Genomic DNA, 19,619 nt, shown 5'->3' on the forward strand with positions numbered 1-19,619 from the left:
ACGGGGCGGTTAGGAGATGACTTACTCGGGAAAGTAAGGCACGAGGAAGTTATCCTTATCCGGGTTTGCCAGAATGACACCTTCGAGGTGTGAACTCGCGACTTGCCGGTCCCCAGCGCTGCCCAAGATCTTGGCACGCATGTAGAAGGGGTCGACTATCACAATGTCCGGGGTCTTGTCTCTAATGATCCGCATCTCCATACTCAGCGAAAACAGCCAAACGAAGGTGTAGTGCAGCGGATGAAGGTTAAGCATAGCAAAGATGTCATCAAACCGCAGGACGATCGTACCCCCGACGGCGCTATCCACAAAGCCCTTGCCCTCTGGCACCTTGGCCACGAAAACCGGGTATGCCACATCATTCTCTCTGAGACGCCGCTTCTCCAAAGAAAGAACACTGTCATGGAGACTCCGCATAGCACCGGTTGCAGCATTGAGCATATTTGTCGGTAGCATCGGCCTACCCGCCACATGCACCCTCCTCGAGATATCCTTAGGTGAAGGTGGCCCGTCCTGAGCACGGATCGTACTCGGTGCCGGCTGGCTCGCACTGGCGCCCTTGTTAGTCTTTCGTTTCCGTCCCTTCTTCCTGATCTGCTGTAATGGGATCGAGTTCTGCTCACAGACCGCCTTCTTGAGCGTGTTGGGGCTGATAATATTTGGCACCTCAGCTATCTGAGGCTCGGTGAAGGCGGCAGCTGGAGGCGTCTCCTGAGAACTGAACGCCAGACGACGCCTGTTGCAATTGGGTTTCTCCGCCGTACCAGCTAGATCGCGGTCGTCTTTTTCAGGGTTGGGTTCTTGAGAAGGAGGCCCGCAGAACTCGTCACCGTACCCATGTTCGGCAAAGTACTTATCGACGTTGGAAAATGTACCGCCGTCGTTGTCGTCGTCGTCCGGATCCTGTGCCATATGCATGTCCGGATCCTGTGCCATAGGGATGTCCGGCATGTCCGGTAGCGTTGCGGCGTTCTTGCCATGGCTTGGCGCTGGCACGACTGGCGGTCTTGTCTGTGGGGTGGTGTCCCCCGCCTCCAAACGAATCTGGCTCTTCGGCCAAAGCAGGGGCCAGCTTACGCAGGCACTGAGGGTCATCACATCATCTTCGTCGGCCCCAGCGGGCCGAATCGGAGGTAACAACTCGTCGCAGCCTGGCAGCACCCGAACCAGTTCAACCCTATACAAGGTGGGTGGCATCGGATTACCGTGGAACACGCGGTTGCCCGATTGAACGATTCTGCCCTTGGCGACATCGACCAACTCGCCGCCCACAAAGTGCAGGAGAGTGCAAGGAACATCGGTGGCGCCCTGCGAAAACATGTAGGGCGTCAGGGATGCCCAGTCAAAGGCAAGGAGATGAAGTCATCGGCCGAGAGGCTTAGTTACCGTGATGCCGTCGAGCTCAGCTAATGTCGAGGCACCGCCAACGGTGGGCGTGCGCGTGCAACTGACGGAGGGCCGCTTGCTGGCGAGGTGCCGGCCGGCGTACACCCAGGTGCATTAAGCTCCAATGCCCGTGCCGGCGCCGGAGACACGAATACCGCCTCCGCCGAAGACACCAATGGCGCCGCCTGCGCGTTGTGCGAGTTGCTGGCCGTGAAGCTGGGAACCGGGTGAGGCCCCTGTTGGCCGCCCGCAATCCACGTCGTCAGCCCCTGAATCAAGGTAGGCACAATGGCGGTGAGCGTCGTTCCCAGTTGTTGCACTTGCTCTTGGACAATCTCCGGAATCCGCGCCACTTGTGCCTTGAGTTCTTGAACCTCGCGCGACTGGCTTTCCGAGCTGGTCTTTTTCTCCTTTCGCCCACCAGCGGTATAGTATGACGACCATTTTGTGGACAAGCCTTTGCCGGCCACACGACCAGCTGACGACGGCTTACTGAGCTTATCCTTGTTTTTCATTACGTTCAACGCCCTATTTAAAGGGGTGTCAAAAGGGGAGCTCTGAGACGACCCCGCGCTACTGCTTTCAGCCTCCTGCGGAAGGAATGTGAACCATTTAGAAATTTGGCTTCATTAATTAGAATGCAACCATATGGAGCTAATTACGCGGGGGTGTATTCCTTACCAGAACAAGCTCAAGAGCCCTGGTCTTCGGATCCGTGGTAAGCTCCTTTGTTACCGGGTCCTCCTTGTACCGGGCCCTGACAAAGTTCCAGGACTACTTGTCACGTAATTTCTCGAAGCGGGGCGGTAGGCCTTGCTCGGCACGCTCCGCGTCCTCCTTGTCCCATATAGGCTCCGCCACTCTGTAACCGCCGGGACCGAGTTGGTGGACCCCTAAGTTCAACTCCCGCATTTCTTTCCCCCACTGACTTGATTCGGAGGTTGCGCTGCTCTCGCACTTGATCTTGAACTCCTTGTAGTCATCTTCGCTCATCAAAGGATATTTCGCCTTGATCTTCTCATAACTATCACCTTTTTCAATCATTGCCTTCACCGTGCTTCTCCATGTAGACAGGGTCGTGCTCATCCTCGTGAGGGCGGCACTGTTCACTTTATTCCCTGAGAGGCGTGTGTTTGCAAACTCAGCGGGGAACTTGTATCGTTCGTGCAGCTTCGTGAAGAGGAGGTTGCGCAAATTCCCTCGGTCCTTATGCCTTAGGTTCTCGGTGTTGATCGAGACGGTGCTCCGGAGAATGCACCCGAGCTGAACCGAGTATCCCTTGACTACATGTTTGGGCGTCGTTGGATGCCCGTCGGAGTTCACTTCAGTAAATTCCTCCTTGACGGTGCCGAGCACGTTCGGGCGCCGGTCCTTCCGTTGCGTCTTCGGTTGGCTGCCATCTGTGCGTGCGCCGCCATCATCAGTGGTGGCATCCTCGGCGGCACCATCAGTGGTGTCATCCCCGACGCCACTAGGGGTTGTGTAGTCAGGATCGGTGTCTTCCGCGGCGGCATCCTCATAGCGGTGAGGTTCTTCCTCCATCTCCTGGGACAGCTCCCAGAATTGCTTGCCGCCCGAACCGCCGGCCTCATCGTTGTGGGCCATGTTTCGCTTTAAATAGGAAAAAAGTTTGGTCAAAAGTTGGTTATTGTCAAGGAACAAGATCATGGTCTCATCATTTAGGGTTTGTCGACACCGAGGCATCCTAAAAGCTAAGCTTTTATCATTTAGGGTTTGTCGACGCCGAGGCACCCTAAAAGCCTAAGCGTACATCATTTAGGTTCTCATCGACACCGAGGCACCCTAAAAGCCAAGGTTTTATCATTTAGGGTTTGTCGACGCCGAGGCACCCTAAATGCTAAGTTAAGTTTTCATCATTTAGGGTTTATCGATGCCGAGGCACCCTAGGTTGACTGATATATATGGGTATCTTCTAATAATATACCCTACTTAATTAAGGACAAACACCAAGAGACAGTAAACATATCACACTTCTGTATGTATAACACAAGAGGCAGTTGATCCTACTTAATTAAGTACTAAGATACCCCGGCCCATGCATTAGTCGCAAGTACCCCATATGTCCTATTTTTAGCAAAGTCATGCTAAAATTCACGGAAAATTTCAGCATGACCTTTGCTGAAAATAGGACATATGGAGTACCCGAATTTGCCGGAACGGAAGTTAATCGACATTCCGGCAAACTCAAGGGCCTCTCGGGGTACCTGCAAAATCATCACGACACGATGGTCGGAGACAAAACCCAGCAAACTAGCACCACAATGTGCCTCTACTTTCATATGGACAAAAAGCAGCTCAACTTATGTGAGCTTCCATTCCAGATCTAATAGCAGCAAGTTGTTCACTTGTACTTGCAGGCTAAGAAACATTCCAGATCTACATTCCAGTTCTTTCCAACTTATCTAACAGATTCCAGGACTATAGAATCGGAAGCTAAGAGGTAAAACAATTCGGAAAACTCATATTCGACGTAAAACAGCTCAAAACTACTCAGTGTTAGCAGCTCAACATACAGTTCAAGTGTAGAGGCACTACATAGTTCAACACACGACTCATACTAAAATCCATACTGCAACACCTGAAAAGAATTCTGCACACTCTAGATACATAAATCTCCAAATTAAGGGCACTTCAGTCCTATCTTTTCCGTTGTTGATAAACGGAAGAAAGCATAATATAAGGAGAACCTTTTTCCAGTGTATCTTTCTTAGCAGTGACAAATGAAAGAAGAAGTTTTCTTTTTTGCAGTGAGCCATTGACAAAGACAAGATCATTTGCTGAACCAAATGACACAAGATTTTCAGAATGCATAACCTAGAAAATTGGCTGGTACTTTAAACAAAAAAGATTTCAGATCTTCAGTTGTATGGGCACAAACACAACCACACAAGCATATGTAGATCACAAGTACAGCAGCAGCTGCAGTGAATACAGGCATAACAGCAGCAGCAGCAGGTTTAATTAACTACTGTCAACATCACATTGAAATCACATCACATTGAAATCACATCACAGTGCTGGAGAAAATTGATTGGATTTAATTATTTGTCCATCAACCACCTTTAACTAGCAAGTACAGACCAAAAAAGTATTGCACTAAAATCGTAGGTACCAGAAACACAGAACTCTAAAACAAATAGTCAAACCAGCTGTCACCCAAAAACTTGGTCATGGTATATAATTCAACATGCATATAGTTTATGTAAACAAAAAGTAACACTGGGGAAAGGTTAAAAAAACAGTGGATGGTTTTATTTTCTAAGCTACTAATACAGCAAGCAGATAACTGGGGTACCGATGAGTATTACAGATTTAAAAGTGGCAGCAAGATTTCAACAGTAGAATAGTGCTGACTGTAGGCTGTAGCTACATAAAGAGCATGTAGGAGTAGGACAGTAGAAGTTCTATGGCATATGCACATCTACTGCTGGTTCAGTAACGTGTCCCCTTGCAACTAGGGATAATAAAGATTGGCAGACTTTGTGTGAGGATAAACTAGTCTTCTTAACTTGATACTGAGCAGAGCAATCATACGCTGTCAACATAAGTGAGCCAAGCCTGACAGGCATTAGCAGTTTAGCACCGATATGGACCATTTGATGTATTACAGTGAGAAAAATCTGTAGCTATACACTGCAAAACGCTGAAGAAACAGAGCACAAACACACAGCAGGCCCAAATTTGTGTGTAGTCAAGGTCCTGCAACCAGTTCACTGAAGAAACAAAAATGATCCATGGAAGAACTCACCTCGGTGGACGCGGTCGCAGACAAGGTCGTAGACGGCGGCGGAGCAGAGATGAGGTCGCAGACGCAGTCGTGGTGCTCCGGTGGACGCGGCTGCATCAATCGTTTGAATTGACATTTAATCAAACACCTCACAGGCAAGAACAGAAGGTGGAGACAGAGAAGAGAGGGGATCGAGCAGAGAGGGAGAGAGCAAGGAGGAAGGAGCAGAGAGGGAGAGGGCAGGGCGTGGTGGCTCACCGGTGACGTCGGAGGAGAGGCCCCGACGAGCACGTCTACAGCGGCGAGCACGTCTACTAGGGGCGGGCGAGCACGTCTACAGCGGCGAGTTCGGCTCTGCTTCCGCTTCCGCTCTGCTTCCCCGAGGAAGAAGAGGCGGAGATGGTGGGGGCGGAAGGGCTCGTCGCCGCCGGTGAAGACTGAAGACTACGGCTGGAGCGCGAGGGTCGGAGCGGGGGAGGCGGCGGGGGCGCGGGGGCGCCGGCGGCGCAGTACGGGTCGGGGCACTGGGCGGGTGAGAGAGATGGGGAAGATAGAAAGGACTGGGGATTTTAGTGGGGGGGAAGGGTTAGCAATGGCGCACCCCCGAGCGATGCGCCATTAGAATTTTTTTTTGTATAGCAATGGCGCATCCCGGAGAGGTGCGCCATTAGTAATCTTTTTTTAATAGCAATGGCGCACCCCAGAGAGGTGCGCCATTAGTAATTTTTTTTGTATAGCAATGGCGCTCGGGGGGAGGGAGGGGGAACCGAGCGAGGAGACAGGGGAGGGTGCGGGGGGTCGGCGGCGGCGGTGGAGCGGGGAGGGTGCGGGGGGTCGGCGACGGCGGTGGAGCGGGGAGGGTGAGGGGGGTCGGCGGCGGCGGTGGGTGCTCGGCGGCGGCGGAGCGGGGAAGGGTGCAGGGGGTCGGCGGCGGCGGTGGAGCGCGGGAGGGTGGGGGGGTGCTCAGCGGCGAGGGGATCTGGCGAGGGGGGATAGCGATCGAGATGGAGGGGGATCGAGATCGAGTGTCGACCTCAGGAATATTCAATATTTTTTCATATTGAATATGAAAAAATATCATCAAATTTAAAAAATATTCTTGAATTCAAAAAGTGCCCATGAAATTTAAAAATATTCATGAGTTCAAAAAATATTAATAATAAACATAAATAAATATTCATGAGGACACTAGAACAGAAGAAATATCATTTCAATATGTCGAAATACAATCGAGAAATGGAGTTCTTAGCTAGCTATCTGTTCACAATCTTCTTGCCCTTATTTTTCGTAAATGGAGTTCTTCTCTTGAACGGACGTCCTTTAGGCAGGGTGGTCCTGCTTCTTCTTGTGGTGTATGCTGATACTTCATCGTCGTCGTCATGTTCCATCTTCGGGTCGCCGTACTTGTCGAAGTCTTGCTCATTGGCAACTCCATCCATTCCGATGATCTTCCTTTTGCCTCTCATGACAACACGACTGGGCTTTGACGGGTCGGTAATGAAGAAGCATTGGTCCACTTGGGAAACCAGTACCCATGGCTCATTTTTCGCGGTGACGTTCGCGCCTGCGGTCTTGGATTTGGCTTCGGGTATAACCATGGTGGTGAAATACCGGTCTTCTTTTATGACGCTCTTGACCCATCTGACACGGAACATCGGGACCTTCTCTCCAGCGTAGCTCAGCTCCCAGATCTCCTCGATCCTTCCGTAGTATCTGTCCTTGTCGTTACCGGTGTAGGATTCCATCGTTACCCCGGAGTTCTGATAACCATCGCTCTTCATGTCCTTGTCCTCGGTGTAGAATGTGTAGCCGTTGATATCGTACGCCTCATACGTCATCAGGTTGTGCTCGGCGCCATGTGACAAGGCGAATATGAGTTGTTCTTCCGTGAAAGAATCCTCATGTAAAGGGTACGACAGAAGCTTCTGCTTGAACCAACGCGTGAAACATGAGTTGTGCTCTTTGATTATATCTCCGTCCGTCCTCTGTTGGCCTCGGTCATTTTACGTCTTCTCAATAAACGTTTTGTGCTGTACCACCCAAGGATCGACCACGTCTATGTGTTGTAGCGCGACTAGGTTTGCTCTTTCAAAGTCGGCGAGTCGACCATCGAAGTCGACATGCATTTCGCGGCGACCCTCACGGTGACCCCATCCAGCGAGCCTGCCGAGGTGCCTGTTGACGGGCAGACCAACGGGGTTCTCGATGCCTAGATAATTCGTGCAGTAGGAGATGCACTCTTCGGTCAAAAAGCCCCTGGCTATGCTTCCCTCGGTCAGAAAGCCCCTGGCTATGCCTAGATAATTCGTGCAGTAGGAGACCAACTGGAAGTATCTGCGTCATCAGCACGTGACAGTCGTGAGACTTCATCCCGCTGAACTTCTGCTTCGCTGAGTCTAGGTATCTGCTTATCTTCCCCGCGTAACCGTAAGGAAGTTTTACTCCTACGAGGCAGGTGAAAAACGGATCGATCTCCTCCTGACTTAGAGTGAAGCACGCGGGAGGGAAGTCATTTCCGGTCTTCTTGGCCTTTTTGCCTTTGCGACGACTTTCCGTGTCCTGCTTCGCCTCATCATCATCATCATCATTAGCGTGAAGCTCCTCCCTGATGCCCATTGATTTCAAGTCTGCCCTTACTTTCGGCCCATCTTTGGTCCTCTCTGGCATGTTGAGCAGGGTACCAAGCAGACTCTCGCACACGTTCTTCGTGATATGCATGACATCAAGGCTGTGAGGCACACGGTGGATCTTCCAGTACGGCAAGTCCCAGAAAACAGACCTCGTTTTTCATACCTTCAGCAGTGGCTCTGGCGCCTTTCGCTTCTTTCCCGGCTCTAGCGCCTTTTGCTTCTTTCCCGGCAGTGGGCAATCTTTCCAATTTTTCAACAGCTTGTCTATTTCCTCGCCGCTCCTCGTACGAGGGCGTCTTCGGGGTTCGGTTTCACCATCGAACAGATCCTTGTGTTTCCTCCACGGGTCATCGTCGCGAAGCCACCTTCGATGTCCCATGAACACGGTTTTCGAAGACCCGGCATCTCTATCTCGCTGGCGATACGTTGTGTCATCCATGCACCTGACGCATCCAGAAAATCCGTGGACCACCTGCCCCGCGAGATATCCGAAACCGAGATAGTCGTGCACCGTCGTGAGCAGTGCGGCTCTCATAGGGAAATATTCTTTCTCTGCGGCGTCCCACGTATTGGCTGGCGTTTTCCACAGCGTGTCTAGCTCCTCTTTCAGCAGCCCCAGATACAGATTGATGTCGTTCCCTGGTTGTTTCGGCCCTTCAATTAGCATACTCATGTGAATGTACTTCCTCTTCATGCACAACCAGGGGAAGGTTGTACATCCACACAAACACAGGCCAGGTGCTATGTGTGCTTCTCTGGCTGCCAAACGGATTGACTCCATCGGTGCTTGCGCCCAGCACGATGTTCCTTAGATCGTTCCCAAATTCTGGGTGTTCGAAGTTCAACGCTTGCCACTGGCTCCCATCCTTAGGGTGACTCAGCATCTTGTCTTTTTTATTTATCTCCGGATCATTTGCGTCATCTTCTCGCTTCTTCTTCTCCCTATCCGCGTGCCAACGCAGGAGCTTTGCTACCTTAGGGTCCGCGAAATACCGCTGCAGACGAGGAGTGATCGGAAAGTACCACACCACTTTTCGAGGAGCTTTCTTCCTCTTCTTGTATCGAGTGACGCCGCACACCGGACATATGGTAGACTCCGCGTGCTCGTCCCGATAAATGATGCAATTGTTCATGCACACATAGTATTTCACGTGCGGTAAATCCAGAGGACACACGATTTTCTTCGCCTCCTCGAAACTGGTTGGGCACTTGTTCCCCTTGGGAAGACGTTCGTGCCAGAATGACATGTTCTCATCGAAGCATGCGTCGGTCATTTTGTGTTTTACCTTCATCTCCAGAGCCATGAGCGTTACTTTCAGGCGGGTATCCTCGGGCCTGCATCCTTCATACAATGGAGTAACCGCGTCTATCTCCAGTTGATCCAGCTTGGCTTTCTCTCGGGCGGCAGCTCTTGCATTATCCGTCTGCTTGAGAAGCAGCTCTTGAATATGAGGGTCCTGCACCCAGCCCATCGATGGTCCATCGTCGTCTGCTCCGCCGGCATCTTCATCTTCATGATCATGCCCTTCGTCTGCTCCCGCATCTTCCTCATCATCATGTCCGGCATCTTCTACATGATGACTGTGTACAGCATCACCGTCGTGATCATGTCCTAGAGATTCTTCGTCTTCTCGCCCGCCCGAGCCGCGGTGGTTGTCTTGCTGCCCATCCTCATTTCTTGCCCGACCCCCATGGACGACTTCATAGTCATCTTCATCACCTTGCCACCGATAGCCATCCATGAAACCACGCAAGAGCAGGTGGTCCCGCACCTGCCCGGAATCCGGGTCCGCAATAAGGCTCTTCAGCTTGCATCTTCGACACGGACATCTTATCTCCGTCTCGTTTTTTTCAAGCATCTCGGCCTTCGCGGAGCTCAAAAATCTATTCACGATGCCTTCGGTCATCGTGCGAACCATGGTCGCCTACGGGGTAGAGCAAAACGATATTTTAGAACCAAGAAAAAATTTGGCATGACTTTCCCTAAAAATAGGACCAAAAAGAATGCATAATGCCAAAATTCTCGCCGAAACGGAAATGAATCAACATTCCGGCAAAATATTGGCAACTATCGCATTTCAAATACCGGTACCTGCAAACACAAACATATATGCAACACCACAAACATATGCAACACCACTAACATACATAGATCTAGCTAGGCCATAAAAAGTGCATGTGCACGTTGTTTGAGAGGGAGAACAACATAAAGATAGCTTCCCCTTACTTACCTATCAAAAAAAGGTAATTTAACCACTTAATTTGGATGAATTTATGATGCAAATGAGGTGAGGAGAAGGAGGCAGCCGAGACAAGCTTGGAGGAGGAGGTGGAGAGAATGAAGTGGGGAAAGTGAGTGGGTAGGTGTGGCTGTCCAAAATATCTAACTCGTCCCAGGTTACTAATGGCGCACCACCACCCAATGCGCCATTAGTAACCCTGGTTACTAATGGCGCACCTGCTGGTGGTGCGCCATTAGTAGTTTTGTAAAAAAAAGACACTAATGGCGCGCGCTTTTCTCTGGTGCGCCATTAGTAGTTTTGCAAAAAAATAAAAAATAAAAAAATATAGTAGTGGCGCACTATGTGACTGGTGCGCCATTACTAGTTAGAACTAGTAATGGCGCACTGTGCCCTGATGCGCCATTAGTATGTTTGGAAAAATAAAAAATTTGTTACTAATGGCGCATCGTGTGTCTGGTGCGCCATTAGTGTCTTTCACACTAATGGCGCACCAGCACATGGTGCGTCACTGCTATATAGCAATGGCGCACCACATGTCTGGTGCGCCATTAGTGGCCATTCCATCTATATCCCTTTTCCTAGTAGTGTGTACTTCTCGGAGTGGTCGCATCAGTCGAATCTTTGAGTGGTCAAAAGGGAAAAAGAGTATGGTCTCACTAAAAGGGAATATTTGAATAAGCTCAAAAGAGAGGAGAGGTAAAAGATCTTTTTGAAAAGAAAGTTATAGAGGAAAAATCTTTCCTATGGGCTTGCCAGTTTCTAGGGTCACGTCCTACAGTCAACATGTGCTCTGATACCATCTTGTAGCGACCCGACATCAGACGGTTAAGTCACTATGCTTAAGTGTCATCCCTGGATCGGTATGCTGACACACACAGTACTCGAGGATTTATAACAGAGGTAAATCACATGTACAAAATAACGTAAATACTATTACCTCAATCCAAATAGCGGAAGTAACAAGGTTGTGGATTCCCATCAACACCAGCGGTAAAGTTGAGTGTAAAAATCATAACCCTAACGTATCACTTACTCGTCGTAAGAATCCTGCAACATGAGACGTTGCAGCCACAAAGGGTCGGTACATTGAATGTACTGGCAAATTCACAACATAGAGAAATGATGAACAATGACTATCACTACATGCATAGATGGCTGGTGGAAAAGCTCTATGGTTATAAGGTTTTTGCAAAAAGCCAATTTTTCCCTACTGCAAAGGAATATAATTTATTTAACTACAAAGTTGGTTGAAAAATATTGAGAAGGTAAACCCCCTCTCAATCCCAATTAAAAGTAATCATTAACAACCCAACAAATTATTTAAATAACGTAATGAGATCAACAGGATAATCCAAGAACCAGATACTCAAGATTGTCCATAACCGGGGACACGGCTAACCATGATTAGTTTGTACACTCTGCAGAGGTTTTCACACTTTTCCCCACAAGACTCGATCTCCTCCGTTGGATTTCTCGCACTACATGGTGTTTGAGAAACGGATGACCGAGACACAGTCTTTCAGAAGCGTTAGCACCTTACGATGGGTAGACCGGTACACCTACATCCCCTACATCTGCTAGTCTACCACTGTAAGAGTTCACACAACTTAATCAACTATGCTAGAGCCCATAATAGCTTGTGGCTGCACACAGAAGTTTCTAGCATGAATAATCTCATGATCCCTTTGAGCCTGGGTGGCGGTCCATAGGAGAATCACACGATACCCCAGGATTTCCAAAAAAAGGCAATCACTGGGTACCCCAGGTGCCTCAATCCACCCAGATGTGTATTTAATTTGCCACCTTAAGTTTAACCATTAATTAACAATCTCACATCTATCATGAATACGCTCAAAACCCAATCCACGTCTACGAGCATAGCATTGCAATATAAGCATAATGTAATAGTAACTCCAAGGTTTGAATGCAGGGCAATAGGTTCCTACCTCATCAACTACTTCCCAAAACCCAGATGTTATCAATTCCTAACCATGTAATGTTTGAGGGTGAAACTAATGCATAAAAACTGGGTATGAAAGGGATATGATCAAAGTGTAAACTTACCTGTACTATTGATGAAGATGATTCGCACTCAAAACCCTTGATAGTTCTTCTCGTCACACTCCGGTCAATCTATCGTAAGCAGGCAATAGTAACCACACATAAGCAATCACTCAAAAGATCGGAAAGAATAAAGAAACAATTTGGACAACATCAAAACCAAGCAAATAACTCTTGCAACATAAAACAATTTCTAACAGTACCAAAATTATATGAATTTGGCCTTATCAGAAAGTTTAGGTCAAGAGCTTTAATTTGCAAAAAGAATCAACTAAATCGGAGTTATAAAACTCAAGTTACGATCAACAAAAGTTTGAATTCAAAACTGATCTAATTCAAAATTTAAAATTTCAAAAACATGTTTGAGTTGGATTACTGGATAAAGGGGATCATAACGAAGAAGTGGGCGTTGGTTTCGTTGGATTTGGACAAACGAGTAAAAAGCTATGCTAGTTTGAAAAACAGAGGCCAATCTGTCAATAAAATACTCACAAACGAGTCCCTGGCAAAAAACTAAAATAAAAGAAAAAGACTAAATAGCGAACGTTCGCTACAGAAGCTTATATGACGAAAACGTTCGCTGCGAAGACCAAAACAACGAACGTTCACTACTTAACTAGGTTATTAAGAAAAACCGGGTTTAACCAAAAGAACCGAAGGCTGAAAAAATAAACCGGATCGGACCGGGCGGTTTTACCGGTCCACGGCGGGTCAACGGGACGACGGTTTCCGGCGGCTGCAAGGAGAAGTGCGGCGGCGGATGCGGCGCGTCACCGGCGAGACGGCGGCGGGCTGCGCGGCGCGGGAGGTGGCTACGGCGGCGCGGGGCGGCGCTAGGCGGCGAGCGGCAGCTAGCGGCGCGGGACGACGAGAAGAGGCGATGCGGGAAATGCGGCGGCGGCGGCGCTAGTGCGAGGGTGTGGCAACGGCTCTGGATGCGTGCGGCGGCGCGGCGAGATGCGGGTAAGGAGAGAGGGGCCCGGGGTGCGGCTATATAAAGGGAGGCGAGGCGGTGGCTTTGCGTGCGCGAGGGGGCAAGGCGGTCACGGAGTCCGGGCGGCGTACGGACGTCGAGGCGGCGGCGGTTGCGGCAGCGCTCGGGACTCTGTACCGAGCTCGGTGGCGAGGCGGACGGCGCGTCGGGCCGGCTGGGCCGTGGCCTGGTTGGGCTGGCCCGGTACGGTCGGTCCAGAATTTTTTTTTAAATAACTTTTTTTTAAAACACAGACCAAAAATAATAAAAACAAATAAAAAATATAGGCGTACAATATATCAAAATTTTCAAAAAAAGATTTCCTACAGCATGAACATTTTTCTAACGTCAAATAAAATAGACAAGAATTCAATTAAATCAAACACTGTTGCTGCTCTAATAAAATCCAATAAAAATCATTTTAAAAATACCAAAATTAATTCAAATTTATTTCTCTCCAATTTTCTGATGTAGGGAATCATTTTACCCTAATTTCTGTATATTTTATTTTTGGAGAAAAAATAATTTGAATAAAACCCAATAACTCCAAATTGAAAATAATTTTCAAAAGGACTTTAAATTTGATCCTTTTAAACTCCCAACTCATATTTCATATGTTTTGAAGAAGTCATTTTATCTTCTCTCATGAAAATCATTGAGTTGCTTGAAGTTTATGAATTGGAAATATTTTCGAATGAAATTCAAAAATTTTGAAATACCCTTTTCATTTAATTAAATAGAAGAAGTCATGTCATCTTCTCTCGAGGGTTTTGTATTTGAAAAGGATTTGAATTCCCGGAGATCAAAATGCAAAAAGGTGAAAGTTTGGGAAAGTCCTTTTATTCCATCTCATTTAACTTTCGAAAAGTTTCGAATTTCACTCACTTTCAGTCAATCAATCACACAACACTCAAATAATCAGTCAAAACTATCTATTTATTATAACGTTCCAAAATTTAGAATTTTGGGATGTTACAATTTTCTATTATAGTATTGAGTTAAGCAATTTAGATGTTTCAAATATTCTCAGCTCTTGACGTCAGTAATTTAGATACAAAGATGCAGTTCACCTGTGACGTGTGCACCTAAACACCTAGAAATTCAGATAAAAGTAGTTCAGCAACTGAATAATTCTTTGACCGTCCAAAAAAACTACAATCTTTCTTTGGGAATAATAGCAAAACAAAAATCTAAGAATCATGGCTGACCTATGAGGCACGGATATTGTCGGGGAGCTAGCTAGCTGGCAAACCAGTGCCAGAAGACGCCCTTGAACCATGCCTCAACTCCTTTGCGCAACCTTGAAACCACGGGCAATTACCTGGCATTATTTCATTATCTCAGCTAGTTTTATGACTTCGAAGATATGAGAATACTCTAACATGTAAAATAATTCTTTCCCGGGTTCCAAACAAGTCACCGGTAGGGCAAATATAGAGGTGAAACCTTGCCAGGCAGGCAGACACACAACAACAGCCAATGATTATGGCTTAAGGTCCAATGAAGATAACATAAGTAGTGAAAAATAGAATTGTCAACTCTCTATGCTAGTTTTGCTTTTTTGTACATTAAATTTAGATACCTTTTACTTGTCTTCTGTGAAATTATTTTCTCAAATAAATGTATGAGCATCATTTAGTACATTGGCTGAGTGTGGGAAAATTACACAACAAAGGAAACTAAAAGAAAATATATTCCTAGTTAATTCACTACATAAGAAAACATCCATGCTTCTGGTATGAGCATTATTCATAGTTATGATCAGTCAAAGTTTACTTTATAAAATAATAATTCAGTTAAAGTTCTAACCTGCCTATATGAGTATAGTCTTAAAAAATTGATATAGTTGAAGGATAGGCAATTATAGCACACTGAAAAAACTAAAAGTCTCGTAAAGTCTTTCTATAAGAAAAATCGAAATAAGTTCTACATATGGGAGCATTGGTATTTCTAGAATGAGGCCAGACCTATATGGAACAAAGTAAAATGTATTTAGATGCATTGACCTCTTTTGACAACTGGGAATCTGAAGAACCCAAAAGGCAATCTTTGAGTGTGTCATATTAGTAAATCATTACAGTAATCAGCAGAAGACACAATAAGATCCTGTATCAACAAAGTTTGCTTCGTTTGGTTGGTTGTCTCCGATTTTGTAGTAGTTTGAGACAAACCTGCATTTTTGGAGCTATAAATTTTCTTCTACAGAAACCAGTAGAGGGACTATGAACACTCTGACAGTACTTTGTATCCACAACCCTATTAATCAAGGAGCAAGTCAACATGATACAAGGAACACAGAAGAACACTTGGACAGTATAATTACAACACTGCAGAAAAATTAGAGTTCCACGTAATCAAATTTTTCTTTGTTAAATTTTAACGGAACAACTTAACTTATACAGTGTAGATGGTTCAGATCTTTTTCCTTTTAATTAACATGGGAGTTATTATAAAGTGGGTAAAAAATTTGCGGGATATAAAGTCAGTAATTCATATAGACTAAGACATGAAAAAAGGTGTAGGTGGTGCAAATTCACAACAAGTTTTATATTTGATGCAACCAAACAACTCTGTGGACACACAAAAAGAAAACAATCACTTTGAAAGCTTCAATAGAAATTGTCTACATGAACATCAGATGGTCTAGTGTCTCCACCGAAAGCACTACATGAACCCATCATGAATGATTTAGCAATGAACAAAATATTCTACTCCCTCCGTCCCATAATATAAGATCGTTTTTCAAGCTGACGTAGTTTGAAAAATGTTCTTATATCGTGGGACGGAGGGATTAGTATTCAGACATGAGAATACCTTGTACGGAATTTCAAAGCCAAAAACGTTACCACTGGTTTGGGTATCCTGCAAATAAAACAGAGGCAATAAATTCCTTATAGCTAAACAGGTGAACATAGCAAATTGATTACCTCTGGTTTGATCTCATGTGCTCTAGCCAAAAATAGATCAAATCGGCAGGATATCCTATAAGGAAACAAAGCTAGCAAGGATACTGATTATTATTATATCTAATTTACAGCTACCAGTGGTAGGCTCCATATAAACATAATTTGATTACCTTCCATGTATATAATTGGCAAATTCTCGATCACACGTATCACAGAATTGCTCGTTATGCTCATACAGCTTATACTGCTAGTTGAGGTTGCCACTCACAGTATGGCATCATACTTGTAGGGACAAGTCAAAGACACCAAAAAACAAGTTTCACAACTAAGATCGGTCATGCATTGTCTTGGTTAGATGATTTTCAAGCTCTTTCAGTGTATGGACAAACGGAATGTTAAATTCAACCTCAATGTTGGTCAGAAAGATAATTCAAGACCAGATAAAAACCACATAATGAATAAATTACTGCATCACACCCAGGCGGTTGTGGTCATGTGGCCCAGTGTACCGTCGTCCTGTGAGGGGGAGACGTGAGAGTAGGAGAACACATCAGGAGAGCAACTGAAGTAAAGGGGGGTTGTACGCAGGGATTTTTGTGTCTCTGAAGTTTAATACCATCAATAAAGAATCTGTAACAATTCTCATGGTGCTGCAATATAATGTTATCCAGGTAATTCTTGTATTTGAACTGGCTCATGGTTTCTATCGAGAAGCAACAAGTGAATACTCGAAGCTTAAATAGGCGAGTCAAACAAAACTGTAAGCATATTAACAAACATTTTGGCAGCATGGTGCAAGGCTGTCAGGCGTACTACCTATTACTCCCTCCATCCGGAAATACTTGTCCGAAGAATGAATGTATCTAGATGTATTTTAGTTCTAGATACATCCATTTATATCCATTTCTATGACAAGTATTTCCGGACGGAGGGAATAGTAGATGATAATTTCGAGTCTCTGTAGGCATTGTTCAGTAGCATATTAAAAAATTTATACAATTTACAACACCTCATTATTGTGATTGAAAAAAGGAGTAGCACGTCCATGTTGTTATCATGCACATAGCAAGAATTACTGATCAATGGCAGATTGAATTACCTTAATGGACAGGAAATCTTTGCGAATCAGAAGATTGCATGACAGGGAACAAACTGTTCATGGAAGCAGTCAAAATTCACATCGTCAGACATGGACCAAAAGTATAAACTACATACAGTGAAACTGAAAGTAAAATAAAACTCTTCAATATGATTCAGAAGAATGAAGCATTTGGCAATCACTTAGTAGGAGATCATGGTATTCCTCTAATGCAATATAGGAAGCAGAACAAATATACACTCTAGCATTACTTAAAAGTTGAAAGCGCATAGGCACGAGTAAACATTACAACCCCAAGAATTCCACCAATCACATGGTTACATTCATGCAACAACCAGTCAGACTCTGAGCATAACAGATATTCCATTACACAAATGAACTATCAATTTTTGTGGAACTGGTTCTATTTTCTATAGCAGGCAAAGTAATCCAGAAGGTCGGAAACCACCTGGGCAGGAAAGTTCTTGTGCACATCCGTTGCTCCTAGTGTGACCCAATGGACAAACATGGAATATCATATCTGACTGATTGCATTACCGATGCAAATAGTTGATGTTCTGGACGAAGAATAGCTCTGACATGCTGATGAACACATGATTAATGCCCCGTCGACGCACACCCGCACCTGCGGCACACAAAAGACCGAATCAGTAAAGTTGGTGGGGGGTTACCGACATGGTTGAATAGGTGGGTTGGGTAAGATAAGAACAAAACGACCACGGTTTGGGTAATATACGAACGAAACGACCACGAATTCCCCTTTAATAGTAGAGATATGTAATCATCCAGAACCTCAAGCATGATTTTTAGTCAGAATCCAAGATTTGTTTGATATAGCTGAACACTTGGGCCAATATTCATGAAGGACTGTGTAAGACAAGCCATGTACACAAATAATCCAAGAGATCATGAACCAAAGGTGAAATGAATTTTGCATACCTTAGTTTCTTTCAGCGATAGGAAGTACGCATCCATGAAGCATCCAATTCCATCGACTATATCCTCCTGCTTAAGGAGAACATATCCATCGTCTAAATCATCACTGACGTTCATATTCTTCTCGTCCCATATGTCTGCTGCACTTACGATATCCCATGATATGGTCTCATCTACTATTACATGAACAGTTGCAGAATTGTTCAGTTTTCAAGTATGATTGCAATGGGGAATAAAGAATTTGGAGCATGGTGTGGCAAGGTCAGTTTATAAGACAAATTATGCACTTGCGTCATGTTGGTATACTGACTTCTGAAGCTCATTTTCACTTTTCAGGCAATTCAAACCTTGATTTGAGAAGATTACATAGCTACAAAAATAACGGGTGAGGTGTGAAAATTAGGGCAGTTGAGAACAAAAGTAGCACACTGTTCCGTCTGTTCCTAGTCCCAGCTTTACTATCACCCCAGTAAGTGATATCCGTGATTAGCAGAGAACAGTTGAGTCCTTCCAAACAGTAGCAGAAACCTTATTGATAATTAAGAGAAGAAACAAGGTGTCAAGCAGCCAGATACCAAGGCAGTGCAGAACAACAATTCCAACAAGAGGCTGCTCAATCACTATGGTTCCGAGGACCCCCGATTTTCCCAAGTCGCCAACCGATCAAGCCAATCAGCATCGCAATCCAAATTCTCCAACGGACCAGTAAATCACGCGGGGACGGTAGATCTCTCTCACCTCGTTCGTCCTGTACTCGGCGCCGCACGGCTCCTTCTCCGGCGCCAGGGTCGGCCCCTCCCCGTCGCTGACGTCGCCATCCGCCCGTCCGCACCCTCGCCTAGATTCCCGCTCTTCCCCTCCTACTCGTCGTCCAGATCCCCGCCCCCTCGGCGTCGCGCATGAGCCCGAGCGCCCGCTGGCACTGCTCTAGCATGGTCACTCTCGAGTTGCCTCCGCCGCAGCCGCAGCTCCACAGCCTCTCCCCCGCCGACGCGACCGGCAATGATGTGGAGGCCACGGGCTTCATCGGAAACCCTAGCTGTACGCGATGGGAGGTGGGCGGACCAGCAAATCACGAAGGTTCGTAGGTTCGTAGGTTTCGGTCAGGCGGGTTTTTTTTGGTTTTTTGTTTGCGTGCGGGATTGTGTGGAAGAAAAGAGCGGTGAGGTGCTGGCGACGACATTCGATCGATGGACGGGCCGAGGAGAACGAAAAAAACCAGCAAAGTGGGAGGTGGGAATGAGGACGAGAAAAAACCGGATTTGGTGGGACGAAAAAAAACCTGGCAGCAAGACTACCAACTTCTTCATTAGGAGTAGAGATAAGTAAGTTGGGAGTGTTGGGGAACGTAATATTTCAAAAAAATTGCCTACGATCAGGCAAGATCTATCTAGGAGAAGCATAGCAACGAGCGGGGAGAGTGTGTCCACGTACCCTCGTAGACCGAAAGCGGAAGCGTTTAGTAACGCAGTTGATGTAGTCGAACGTCTTCGCGATCCAACCGATCCAAGTACCGAACGCACGGCACCTCCGCGATCTGCACACGTTCATCTCGGTGACGTCCCTCGAACTCTTGGTCCAGTAGAGGCCAAGGGAGACTTTCGTCAGCACGATGGCGGTGATGATGAAGTTACCGG

At 46.3% G+C, this 19,619-nt stretch overlaps 1 long non-coding RNA gene across 31 annotated transcripts in view; it reads right to left on the reverse strand.

Annotated features, from left to right (window-relative positions):
* The window catches only part of LOC109733223 (uncharacterized), a 29,126-nt gene extending 9,761 nt beyond the window's left edge, over positions 1-19,365 (reverse strand). Inside the window, exons 1-9 of one of the 31 annotated variants that reach the window (XR_012184884.1) lie at positions 17,986-19,346; positions 17,584-17,671; positions 17,047-17,099; positions 15,856-15,903; positions 14,250-14,362; positions 14,112-14,134; positions 12,072-12,140; positions 10,945-11,054; positions 5,156-5,245 (exon numbers count right to left, since the gene is read on the reverse strand). This is a non-coding gene — a long non-coding RNA (uncharacterized lncRNA). Of the gene's footprint in view, positions 1-4,463; positions 5,246-10,944; positions 11,055-12,071; positions 12,141-13,956; positions 14,135-14,249; positions 15,298-15,855 lie in introns of those variants that run through there. The other 30 variants (XR_012184881.1, XR_012184889.1, XR_012184890.1 and 27 more) reach the window with 30 other exon arrangements.
* Positions 19,366-19,619: the final 254 nt, after the last annotated feature.

Source organism: Aegilops tauschii, chromosome 5, assembly GCF_002575655.3.
Source record: "Aegilops tauschii subsp. strangulata cultivar AL8/78 chromosome 5, Aet v6.0, whole genome shotgun sequence".
NCBI lineage: Eukaryota > Viridiplantae > Streptophyta > Magnoliopsida > Poales > Poaceae > Aegilops > Aegilops tauschii.